The 11,232-nt window shown below is 35.6% G+C and overlaps 1 pseudogene; it reads right to left on the bottom strand.

Moving 5' to 3' along the window:
* Window positions 1-6,837: 6,837 nt before the first annotated feature.
* LOC137728180 (uncharacterized protein At2g29880-like) lies at window positions 6,838-11,232 on the bottom strand (annotated as a pseudogene).

The following is an 11,232-nucleotide window of genomic DNA, read 5'->3' as shown; positions in this document are numbered from 1 at the left end:
CGCTCTGAGGCCATCTCCAATGGTGGTGAAATCTAAACTCCTGAAACCCCCAAAAATGGGCTAATATTGTGTCATAATTTCTTTTCAATAGATGACTTGGGTATAATTTAAATAGACATCTAGGCATCACTCAGTATTACGATCTAGTAGAGGTATGTTTGATTTTATTCAATTTAGTTTTTTGTTAAAATCGAAACCGAACCGAAGTTTTGGTTCAGTTCGGTTTAATTTTCTTTTGGTTTTTTGTCGATTTAGTTTTATTCGGTTCAATTTAGGTACATTTTTTGGTTTTTAATTTTATTTTATAAAACTTAATCATTTTTTAATATGGAAGTTAGAAAAGATGCTTATATTGGTAGACTAATAATAAGAAAATGGGGAAGGTGGGAAAGTGGGAAGGTAGTTATACATATACAAGATCATATAAATCAATTATATGCTATCAACAACCTCAATTGCAAAGAAAAATTATTACTGTAGCTATTCAAAAAGCAAATAAATAGATAAACTCTTCCAAGTTCCAAAGTCTTCCAAAACTTTCCTCTATAACAATGAAATATTCTCCTTAATTGAACCAAGTATGCTTCTTGAAAAAGCCGTAGACTTAGTTTCAAACTTGGCAACAAAGTTTCACAAAAATGAGCATACATTCGTAAAGTGTAAAGGGATTTGGTTCGGTTTAGTTCAGTTTGATTTCCAAACCTTCAAAATTGAAACCGAACCAATAAAGTTCGGTTCAGTTCAGTTTTTTCTTTTTTCGGTTTGGTGTTAGGTTCCTTTTTTTTTTTTTTTTTTTTTTTCAATTTTCAGTTTTTTGAACCCACCCCTTCAATTTAGTAGTATACATCTTTGTTGTCTTATAATTTATGTTCGATTCTCACTAAAGACGAATTTCAATCACTTATTGTTTGTTCATAAATAAAAAATATATATAGCTCATTAGGCCAAAAAGGCATGGTGCTGGCCAAGCTTGCCCTTCCTCAAACCCATTTTTTTGGAGAAAAACTTATGTAGGACTTTGCTTGAAAAACTTATGTAGGACTTTGCTTGTCATTAAACTTTACTGACTGACATTATAATCTAATAAAAACTTATCTTTTCTACTAATTAATATACACCATGGGATTAATCAAATGGTTCATTTTTTTTTTCCACTTCACTTCCCTCTCCTTTTTCTTCCCAAATTTACTAACATGAGAGTGTGGCAATTTGCTCGTTTACATCTTATTCTTTTTTATTTATTTGTAATTATTATTTATGTTTAATTTGGATTTTTAAGCACTTTGCTCGTTTGCATCTTATCCTTTATAGGATAAATTAGGTTCTCATCACTCACTTTGAAACTTTTTTTATTTCTCATTTTTTATCAATGTCCCTTAACTTCTTTCCATGTCATTATTTGAATGTTAAATTACTTACAAGTAATCATATGTCAATTTAAAAAAAAAATGAAAAACTTATTAATTATTTCCAAATATATCCTTTTATTTTTTTCTCCATATATTTCTATTTATAATTTGTACCTTTTTTAAATTTATATAATTTGTACCCATAATTTTGAATTTTAATATTTACCAATATTTTTTATTTAATTTGTATCTGTACCCATATTTTTTTTTTGTGAATGTTCCCGTACTTATTTTATGTTTTAAAATATATCATTATTTTTTTGCTAGAACTATGTGAATAACAATATTACCCTATCATAGTAATTGTTTTATTATAAAACTATTATTTGAATTTGTTTAAATTTCATAATTTGTAGGAAATAATGCTAATGAACTCGATCCAATTATTTAAATAAATAAGGTTTCATTCTAACAATTATGTTGACTAGGGAATAGAACCAAAATGACCATTCTTTATAATTTTATTTATGTTTAATTTATAAATTAAATTGTTCTATTTTAAAAGAGAAGGGTATTTTGGGGATATTGAAAGTTTCACCATTTTGGTGTGCTCCCTTTGTATATATAGATAATATAAGAAAAAAAAAAAAAATTAAGCCATTAAAATTTTCCTCCCAAATTTTCTCTAATCGTCTTCTTCCCCATTGCATGCAGTGTTAATTGATTTTTCTCTTCCAGATCTACTTGACTTTTCTTATGTGCACGCCAACTCCATTAAAATTTATATCTAAGGGATCTGGAGTTGACACTTCACCCTTCCTATATCTAAGATAAAAACACCATATTAAACTAGGGTAATGTCAGGGTGACTAAATTTTGTAAACCAAATGACATAGAAGTTGATGATTGAATTATTACTTAAGCGTTGATTAACATGTTTATTTCTTATTGGTGACACATCATTTAGTTAGCAAATTTAGTCCCCCTAGCATTACCCATTAAACTAACATGAAAGTTTAATGGCGCCGTTAGGTTTCTTCGTACTGTTCAATGCCACAAACTCTCAGCAAATTGAGGGTACTTTTGCCATTTCATTCTTATTTAATGGAGACACTAACATGATTGATGATGGACGGATTTAGGGACCAATTCTATTGATTTCAAATCTTAAGAACCAAAATGAGGAGTTATACAAATCTCATGGACCATTTTAGATAAAAAAAACCTCAAAAAAATGTATCAGTAATTTTTTTTTATAATTATTTGAGAATATATGCAAGTGACGTGCTAGACAATGAAATACAGAAATGAAAAAAAATGAACAAACAACTTTTGTACAAAATGAAATATATGTTGGATTTTTCTTTTTTTTTTTTTCATTTCATGATAGTTGGAGGGGATGGCTTAATTTTTTCCCTATATTTTTATGAAGAAGGGGAAGACAAAGAGTGGAGAAGAAGACGATAGAGAAACTTGGGGAAGAAAAAGGAGAGAGAGGAAAAGAGAAAAAAAAGAAGGACCATTAGATAAATCTTATGAGAGTTTTAAATATAGAAAAATAATAATAAAATATTATATTTAAGACTTTTTATGTGGCAAGTTTTTATTGGATAAGGCCATCTTTGGGTTAACAGAGCTCCAACCAGAACTATTGATATGTGAAATTTATTTTTTAATGAATAATATCAAACTATATCATATATCATTGTAAATGCAAAATTCCTGCGACCAATAACACAAGAACACGTGTACAAAATAAATGATTTTGTATTAAAGAAATATTGGGGTTTACAATATGTGTTTACGAAGTTTCAATCCTCTGATTCAATCTCCAGGTTTGTAGGATGTATGTCTATGATCGTCGATCCAAGGGTCACGAAGACTTGATCTCGGATGAACAGATGCCGCAATGTTTGGCTTGTGAGGATGGAAGAATCGGCACGTGTAGTGGTGCTTGATGATTCTTCATAGGTGTGACGAAGAATGCAGAGAGCTTTCTGAGTCTTCTGAGTGTTTGAGAGTGTTTAGGGCTTGAGAGTTTGAGCGTTTAGGTGTGAGGATGAATTTCTCACTCATTTCTTTGTCTTGAAGCATCATGTTTATAGGCTCACCAAGTCTTGCCTATGGCTGGATCTAGCCTTAATTGTGGACTTGTTTAATTGACGAAAGAATCAAGACTTGATTTTGGGCTTGTTGCGTGATTCAACTTCATCAAATAAATCAAACAATTAATCACATTTTAAATTTGATCAATTAATTTGTTTGATTTCAATTAAAAATAATCAAAGAATTAATAAAGATACTTCTATAGTTAATCCACCAAATATCGACACGTGTCACTCTTGATGACTCGTCCGGCTTTAATGAGTCACATGTCCTATGTATAAATTGTGAGATACACGGTGCATATCACGTAAGCCATGACATTTAGTCACCGAATTCAGTGTCTACAAATGCCTCCACTTCAAGGCACGGTGTATACATGTGCTTGTCACGTTTAGAGGGTGCGTTTTGAAGTCCCTCCGCACAATGAATGTATTCTAACCACTGTGCTTTGAGCAAGGTTCTAAAAAACACTAGGCGCTAGTTGGGCGGCAAGCTAGCGCCTAGTGCCTAGGCGGTTAGGAGGGATCTAGACGGGCACCTAGGCGGTCTAAGCGGATTTAGGTTAATTTCTTGTATATCTTGTAAATAAATGTATATTGACACATAAAAAATTATACTTATATGAAATCTATGGATAAAATAATAAAAGAATGATAAAATACAAAAATAGTATCCAACAAGTCTAAAATTTAAAAACACATTAAGCATATATGCCATATAATTTAAGACATTTTGAATGATTATATCAAATTTTTAAAACATTTAAATAAAAATCTGAAGTAATGGGTTGGGTGGTTAATAATAAAACTACTAGAAAGCCATGCCAGTTATCCCTTAATGAAACCACGCCCATTGGTATCATCCCCGAAATCCTCTCTCTTTTATTTATGATTTTATTGGTGTCCTACTTTGAACTTTGGAGCCAAAACTGATCAGAGCATGGGTCTTTTATTTATGATTTTAACTGGGTTGGTGACACTTTCAACTTTGGAGCACCAAAACTAGTCAGAGAATGCATCCTTCCCCATTTCATATCAACCGGTCCCATCTCTCTCTCACCTCTCTCACATCTTTTTTCTTTCCCTTTGACACACACACACACACCCCACCCCTCACGTCACACACACACACTCTCTCTCTAAACCTACACACTCAACCACCAATTCTTATCATCACTCACACATCACCATCATTTTTGTTTTTGAAAACCGGTTCTCTCTTCTCTCTCGCTTTCTCTCTCTCTTTTCGAACTCTCTGCCTTCTCTTAAAACCATCTTTTCCTCTAAAGATTATAGCTCGCTCTCTCTCTCTCTCTCTCTCTCTCTCTCTCTCATTTCGAACTCTCTGCCTTCTTTCTAAACCACCATAGCCAAAGAGAGCTCCAGGCACCATCACCACAAATTCCAATTAAATCGAGACCCCAAACCACCAAATACAAGACCTGCGCAACCTGGGGATCCTTATGGTACCTTTGCATGTTAAATTATGTGATGGAAAGTAGGAGAATCCAAGCAGGGGTTCTCGGTGAGAGTTGCTCTAATGGAATCGAGCTACAACCTTTGAAAATTGAGCTTTTGGCGTGGAGCTTCGGCAAGGGACCTGTCGAACTTGGGGTCCCATGAGCTCGAATTAGTCTCATTAGAAACTCAGGTAGCTTAACCCATGCTCTGCATGTTAATTTCAAGTTTAAATTCGAGTTTGCGATTTTGGGTTTCTGTTTGGAATTTCTTCCCAGGAAACCATTTCACTCCGCCTAGATAGCCGCCTAGACCGCCCAGGCCGCCTAAGAGCGCCTAGGAGGGCACCTAACAACTCCCCGATTTTTCTTAATGATTCAGACCTAATCACATCGGCACATCTCCGCCCAGCTCCTAGGCGCCGCCTAGGCCAATTTTTAGAACATTGGCTTTGAGGTCCCTATGCATAGGACTCGATTTGAGGGTGATGAACACTAAATCTTGAATTAAGCTGGAAGTTTCTTCAAGGGTTGTCGGGATCACAAATGGTTTCACATGATGGGTGATCTTCGGCTTTGGTGGTAGATGAATCAACACATGTTTATTGCGCTTGTTAATTCTCCACGAGCTTGATGAAGAACACAAATGTTTGATGTTTGCTTTGGTCAGAGAGCTTTCTGGTTTCCTCTAAAGGTTTGGATTTACTTCTTTTCTCTAGAGACAAATTTGATTCAAGGGTGGTGTATACTTGATCTTGAATCAGACTTGTGGTTTCTTTAAGGGTCGTCGATGCTTGATCTTGAAAAATTGAGACCACGAGTAGTGGCATGTGGCTAGTGGTCTTCGACTTTAATGTGGATGAATCAACATGTGTATTTGTTGTGCATCATGATTCTTCACGAACTTGATGAAGAGCATGAGTGTGAGCATTGAAACATGGTTCATGAACTTGTGGTTTGAAGCTTTCCTCAAAGTGAGCTAGCAGATGTAGGAGGACCAATTGAGATAGATTTGTAACTTAATTTAAATTGGACTTGTGATTTGAAGCCTCCCATTTTCTTTTGGCCAAGATGCACACAACTTTACACATCTGGCACCCTAAGGTTTTCGTGGATTTTAGCTCTATCCTTGTGAATGTAGTAGATTGTAGAGTATGTAAAGATTCAACACTACCCCAGGAATGTAAGGGAGCTATATGAAGTGTAGTGAAAGTGAATTAGAGGACTGAAAATTTTTCCAAACTATAAAACACAGTTTTTGGGGTATAAACGACATCGGATGGCCAAAATTCCCCTTCTATCACGACTTTTGTTTTGATATTGAATTGGGACATCGTTCTCTTTCCGAAAAGGTATTGGTGAGGCCATACTAGAGTTTGGACGACTTTCCCACTAATTCCAATTGCGTCTTTTTTGCATTTTTTTTGTCGAATTTTTTCTTCTTTTCTTAATTTGTTTCTGATCATATTTTTTTTTTTTTGCATCTCATCCTTGATTTTCTCATTCCTGATTTCCTTTTCCCCATTTGGACATTTTTGACTTTTTACAAGATTCAATTTCTCATATTGGGCAAATTTGCTTGATTTCAAACCCTTGATTGCTTGAATTTCAAGCGAATGTTGCCTATAAATTGCACAATTGTATCATACCCTATTCCCCGTTTCTGCCGCAGCCTGCTGCTTAGCTCGAAAGTGATGATTATTCATTCTTTTATTTTATTTTATTTTATTTTAACATTCTTCACCACAACCTAATGTATTCTTTTCGTTCTTTTGCAGGTAACGAGTAGCGTTGCTTTCATCCGTTTTGTCGGTATCTGCTGCACTTGGGTCTGCCTACACTTGTGGATTCTCCTAAGTCAGTGGCAACTTATATTTTGGATTTTGTTGCTGCATTTTGTGAGTTTCTGCCCTTCACTACTGCATTCTATATGTTGCTGGGCATTTTTTGCATTGCCGCTATTGCTCTGGACAATTTTTGCACTGCCGATGCTGCTCGTTGCTTGATGCTCGCTGCGTTACTGCACGCTTGCTGCATGTTATCATCGTCGGACTGCAGTGCCCATTGTCGTCGTTGGACTGCACTGCTACACACATTGTTTCTATTCATTGTTTTCGCCTGCACCTTTGCTGTGAAGGTGATGCACTGCTTGTTGCATCTCATTGTTGCGAAAGTGTTGTGCTGCTTGCTGTCGTGACTACTACCGCTACTGCTTGCTGTGAGGGTTGCTTGCTTTTTCCTACAGCAGCGAGGAATTTGTTAATGAAAGCTTCCATTGTATTTTGCATTTGTTGAGTGACATCCTCGAAATTGTACTTCTTCCTTTTATTGCCACTTTCCTTGTAGTAAAATTAACACTTATTGGTCGAAACTTGTTAGCAATAAAGTATCAATTTGAAAAAACCCTTATTTTTGTTTTGATGTGACTGAACTCAAATTTTGTTTTTGAGCTACCTACGTACCTTTCTAAGAAAAAGATCGTCATAATGTAATTCATGTGTTTTTTTTGTTTGTCGTACGCAGTTTATGCTTATGTAGGTATAGAGCGTTTGGTGTCGCCTTTTAGGCTCATGCGAGTATAGAGCGTTTTGGTGTTGCCTTTTACGCTTGTTTGGACTAGAATCATTTGGTCCTTATGTAGTTTCAATTCATGCAAGTAAGGAGCATTTGTGCCTTATAGTTTAAGCTTATGCAGGCAATGAGCATTTGGTGCTGTGCAAGGACGAAGAACATTTGGTGCTGTGTTGCAATTTTAACCCTTGCAGGAAAGGAACGTGTTGATGTGAATGTGTCAAGCGGTCTTGGAGAGGTGTTCCTCGCAAACTTTATAGTAAAGAGTCTTGATTGATTGATTGAAAAAGTCTTAAGGTAAGAATTCATGCATCATGATGGGGATGAATGATCTTTGTGTCGAAATTTCATCATCTTCAACACTTCCATGTCCCTTTAGAGGTTGACGAGAGCTTCTTTGCCTCATCTTTGATTGACCAACTTGTCGACGAGGTGTATGCTTTTTACGTGGTTTCTTTGAAGTAACTTGAGTCTATCCTTCAACTTCACTTGGCTTAACTTGCATGGTTTTGAAGCATATCCTCCCAGCGATCAAGGTGAAGATGTTGAGTAGAAAGAGCCAAAAGTGACAGTGGTATGTGTTGACTTTACTACATCATCAAGTTCAAGCTCATTGATTCCTTCTTAGGCCAGCTTCATGATGAGATCTTTTAGCACAAAGCACTTTTTGACCGAATGATCGATGATGAGATAGTACTTGCAGATCTTGGGTTGTCGATGTGATTCATCTATTCAGGCCACTTGCACTTTGTCAACTGGATCACCTTCTTTTGGAGCAAGTCATCCAACATAGTAGTGAAATCTGAGTCGGGACAAATATATTTCTTCTCTTCCCCTTCTTTCAGTGTGCGTTGTGGCCTTTCTTAGACTTGACTTAGCTTTTTTCACACATTTATTGTCTTGTATTGAGGACTTAAATGAACCACTGCTTACCGGCATGGACTCTAGGATATGTTTCTTTAAAGATGATATCTTGTCACCAACTGTATGTTTCCTTTTATCACAGCTCCCGATGCTTAGCTCCATGTTATGCGCTAGAGTGGTTAGTTTTTCGAAGGTACAAGGTTTGATCCCTTGAAGAATGAATTGCAAGCCCCAATGCATTTCTTGTATGCATATTTCCACAGAAGACAACCTTGAGAGACGATCTTTACAATCAAGGCTTAATGCTTGCCAACGCTGATGTAGTCAACCGCTCGCTCATCCCTTCATTGCTTTGTGTTGGTGAGCTTCATTATGCTTACTATACGACATGTACTAAAGAAGCAGTTAAGGTATTCTCTCTCTCTCAATCTGTTCCCAACTATAGATTAAGTTTGGTCCAAGTCTGTTTACTAGTTAAATGCAGTGCCTCGAAGTGAGTAGATGAACTGCTTCACAAGGCAATCACCATCGATGCCAGCGCTAGTACATATCTTGATAAATAAACGATGTGTTGTTTAGGGTTTTTTTTCCCATCAAACTGCAAGAACTTGGGAGACTAGTACCTAGTTGGCATTCAGAGATTATCAAGCTTCTTCGTGTACAACTTGGAGTACGTGAGTGAATCTCGATAAGAACCTCTATACTATGCTTTGATAATGTTGGCAATCATGTCTTGGAGTTGTTGGATTAACAAAGATGCCACTGAAGTGGAATCAGGCTTTAACTGCTCATTTTAATGAGGTTAGGTTGATGATATGCTCACGCCTCTGATGCTCTCTTTGGTCCTTTAGTGGCACCGACTAGGAAGTGGCGTGTTGAATCGTGGTTATTGCCTTTGCCTTGCTCTAAGTCGTGTTGACGATAGTCTTTGCTTACAGTTGAGATGCTCACAGTCTTTGCCTAGGCGGCGAGAACAACTTGACTCTTGTTCAAAGCCATTGAGTTTGATAATGTATTGGGATTTTAAACGTAGAAGAGATGAGAGGCATATATGATCCCACCGAGCATGCAAAATTTGTAAACGCAAAATTCTTGGGACAAATAACACAAGAACATGTGTACAAAATAAATGATTTTGTATTAATGAAATATTAGGGTTTACAATCTTTTTTACAAATGAGAGTATAGTCAATTTGGATTTTAGAAAATTTTAATAGACTTTTTTTTATTTTTATTTTTATGTGACAAATTTTAAAGATTCAAAATGGATTTTGATAGATTTTGATAGATTCATATGGATTTTCATTATAGATTTCAATGGATTTGTATGGACTTCTTTCATAGATTTATTAGGATTTTACTCTTACAATATATAAAGTGAATTTCTTTCCTAGTACGAAAGAAACATAAAACTTAGCAGAGAGAACCATGGTGTAGAAATTGTAATTTCTAACGTAAGAGAATTTTTGTTGGGAGTTTCTCACCAAATATCAATATGCTAGAAATTGCATTTCAAGGAAGATACCTGATTGGAGTAAAGCTCCAACCTTTAATCACCAATCAAAAGCTTCACAGTGCCACCTTACTCCTGAAACCAATATACACCACTAACAATATACAATAACTTTAGCAGAACCAACACTTTAAAGCAGAGCAGATTCATTTGGGTATAATTTCAATTCAGTCACATATAAGCAAACCAGAAAGACCCACAATTCAGTCACATAATATCATTCATTAAACATAATCCAACATAAACCAACATAATCCAGTTAACAAAAAGTATGAATAAGCCAATTAAACATAATCCAAAATAAAATGAACAAATAAAAACTAATGTATCATGAGTCAAATCACATATCATTTCAAATTATTGCATATCCAATTTGACCGCTTTTCCGGTGACATCTTCAGAAATACATCCTTTTTGGTTTTTGTATCGAGTAAAGCGATCGCTTGATTGCGAGTAGGTTCATCCAAATTTGGGTTTCCATGATGGGATCCCATATAGAATTTTGTCTCTCTCTCTCTATCCTTATACCTTTTCTCCAACAGACTATGGACTCCTTGGAAGTCGGTGGCAATTGAACCGAGAGTAAGTGAAATATTTTCCATAATTCTAGCTTGATTAGTCGTCTCAGATGATTTAGTATTCCCTTGGTATTAGGTTCTGTTTTGTTTCCTACGGTTGGTGATTGGTGGGGGAATCTTTCAGCTAATGGCCTGAGTGGGTAAAAAGGGGGATAATTGATTGAATGATGAAGTTTGGTGTGATGCTTGATTTTGATTTAGTACAAAGCCCCCATTTTCCTCATCATAAAACAAGTTCTTTATTCCAACTTGTTCATCTTCCTCTATTCCACCTTGTCTATCTTCCACTACAAAAGTTCTTGCATCAATTTCCTAACCCAATCCCAATGAATGTTTTCCAGTAGCAGTTGCATCCCCAAGTACAATTCACAAATCTTCAAAGTCATCACAAATTTTTTACAAATGCTTCTTTGGTCTGGGTGGGCCTACAAAATAAATAAGAAAATCACAATTGTTCAATAAACTATAAGTATACACTCAAGTTACATATAATATTTTAAATAAAAGCAAGAAGCTCACCTTAAAGTATTCTTCCCAAACTTCGTCATCAGAAACAAATCTCTTTGTGTTTGCATCCCACCCAAAGCCAGAGTTGCTTCCTATAAGCTGACTATACTTTCCATATTCTTTCTTAAAATATCTCATTTGACTTGTGTAATGCTTATAAGTTTTATTACACTTTAGTCTTTCATTAAGTGCCGGAAGTATTCTTGTTGTCACAATATCTTTGGTTAGCAAACCATTACCATCATGCCATCCACGCAATGTAGCTTCAACGAGCAATTGTAACAACAT

Source organism: Pyrus communis, chromosome 3 (genome assembly GCF_963583255.1).
Source record: "Pyrus communis chromosome 3, drPyrComm1.1, whole genome shotgun sequence".
NCBI lineage: Eukaryota > Viridiplantae > Streptophyta > Magnoliopsida > Rosales > Rosaceae > Pyrus > Pyrus communis.
The sequence above is the reverse complement of the archived record's forward strand: the minus strand, read 5'-3'. Positions and strand labels throughout refer to the sequence as shown.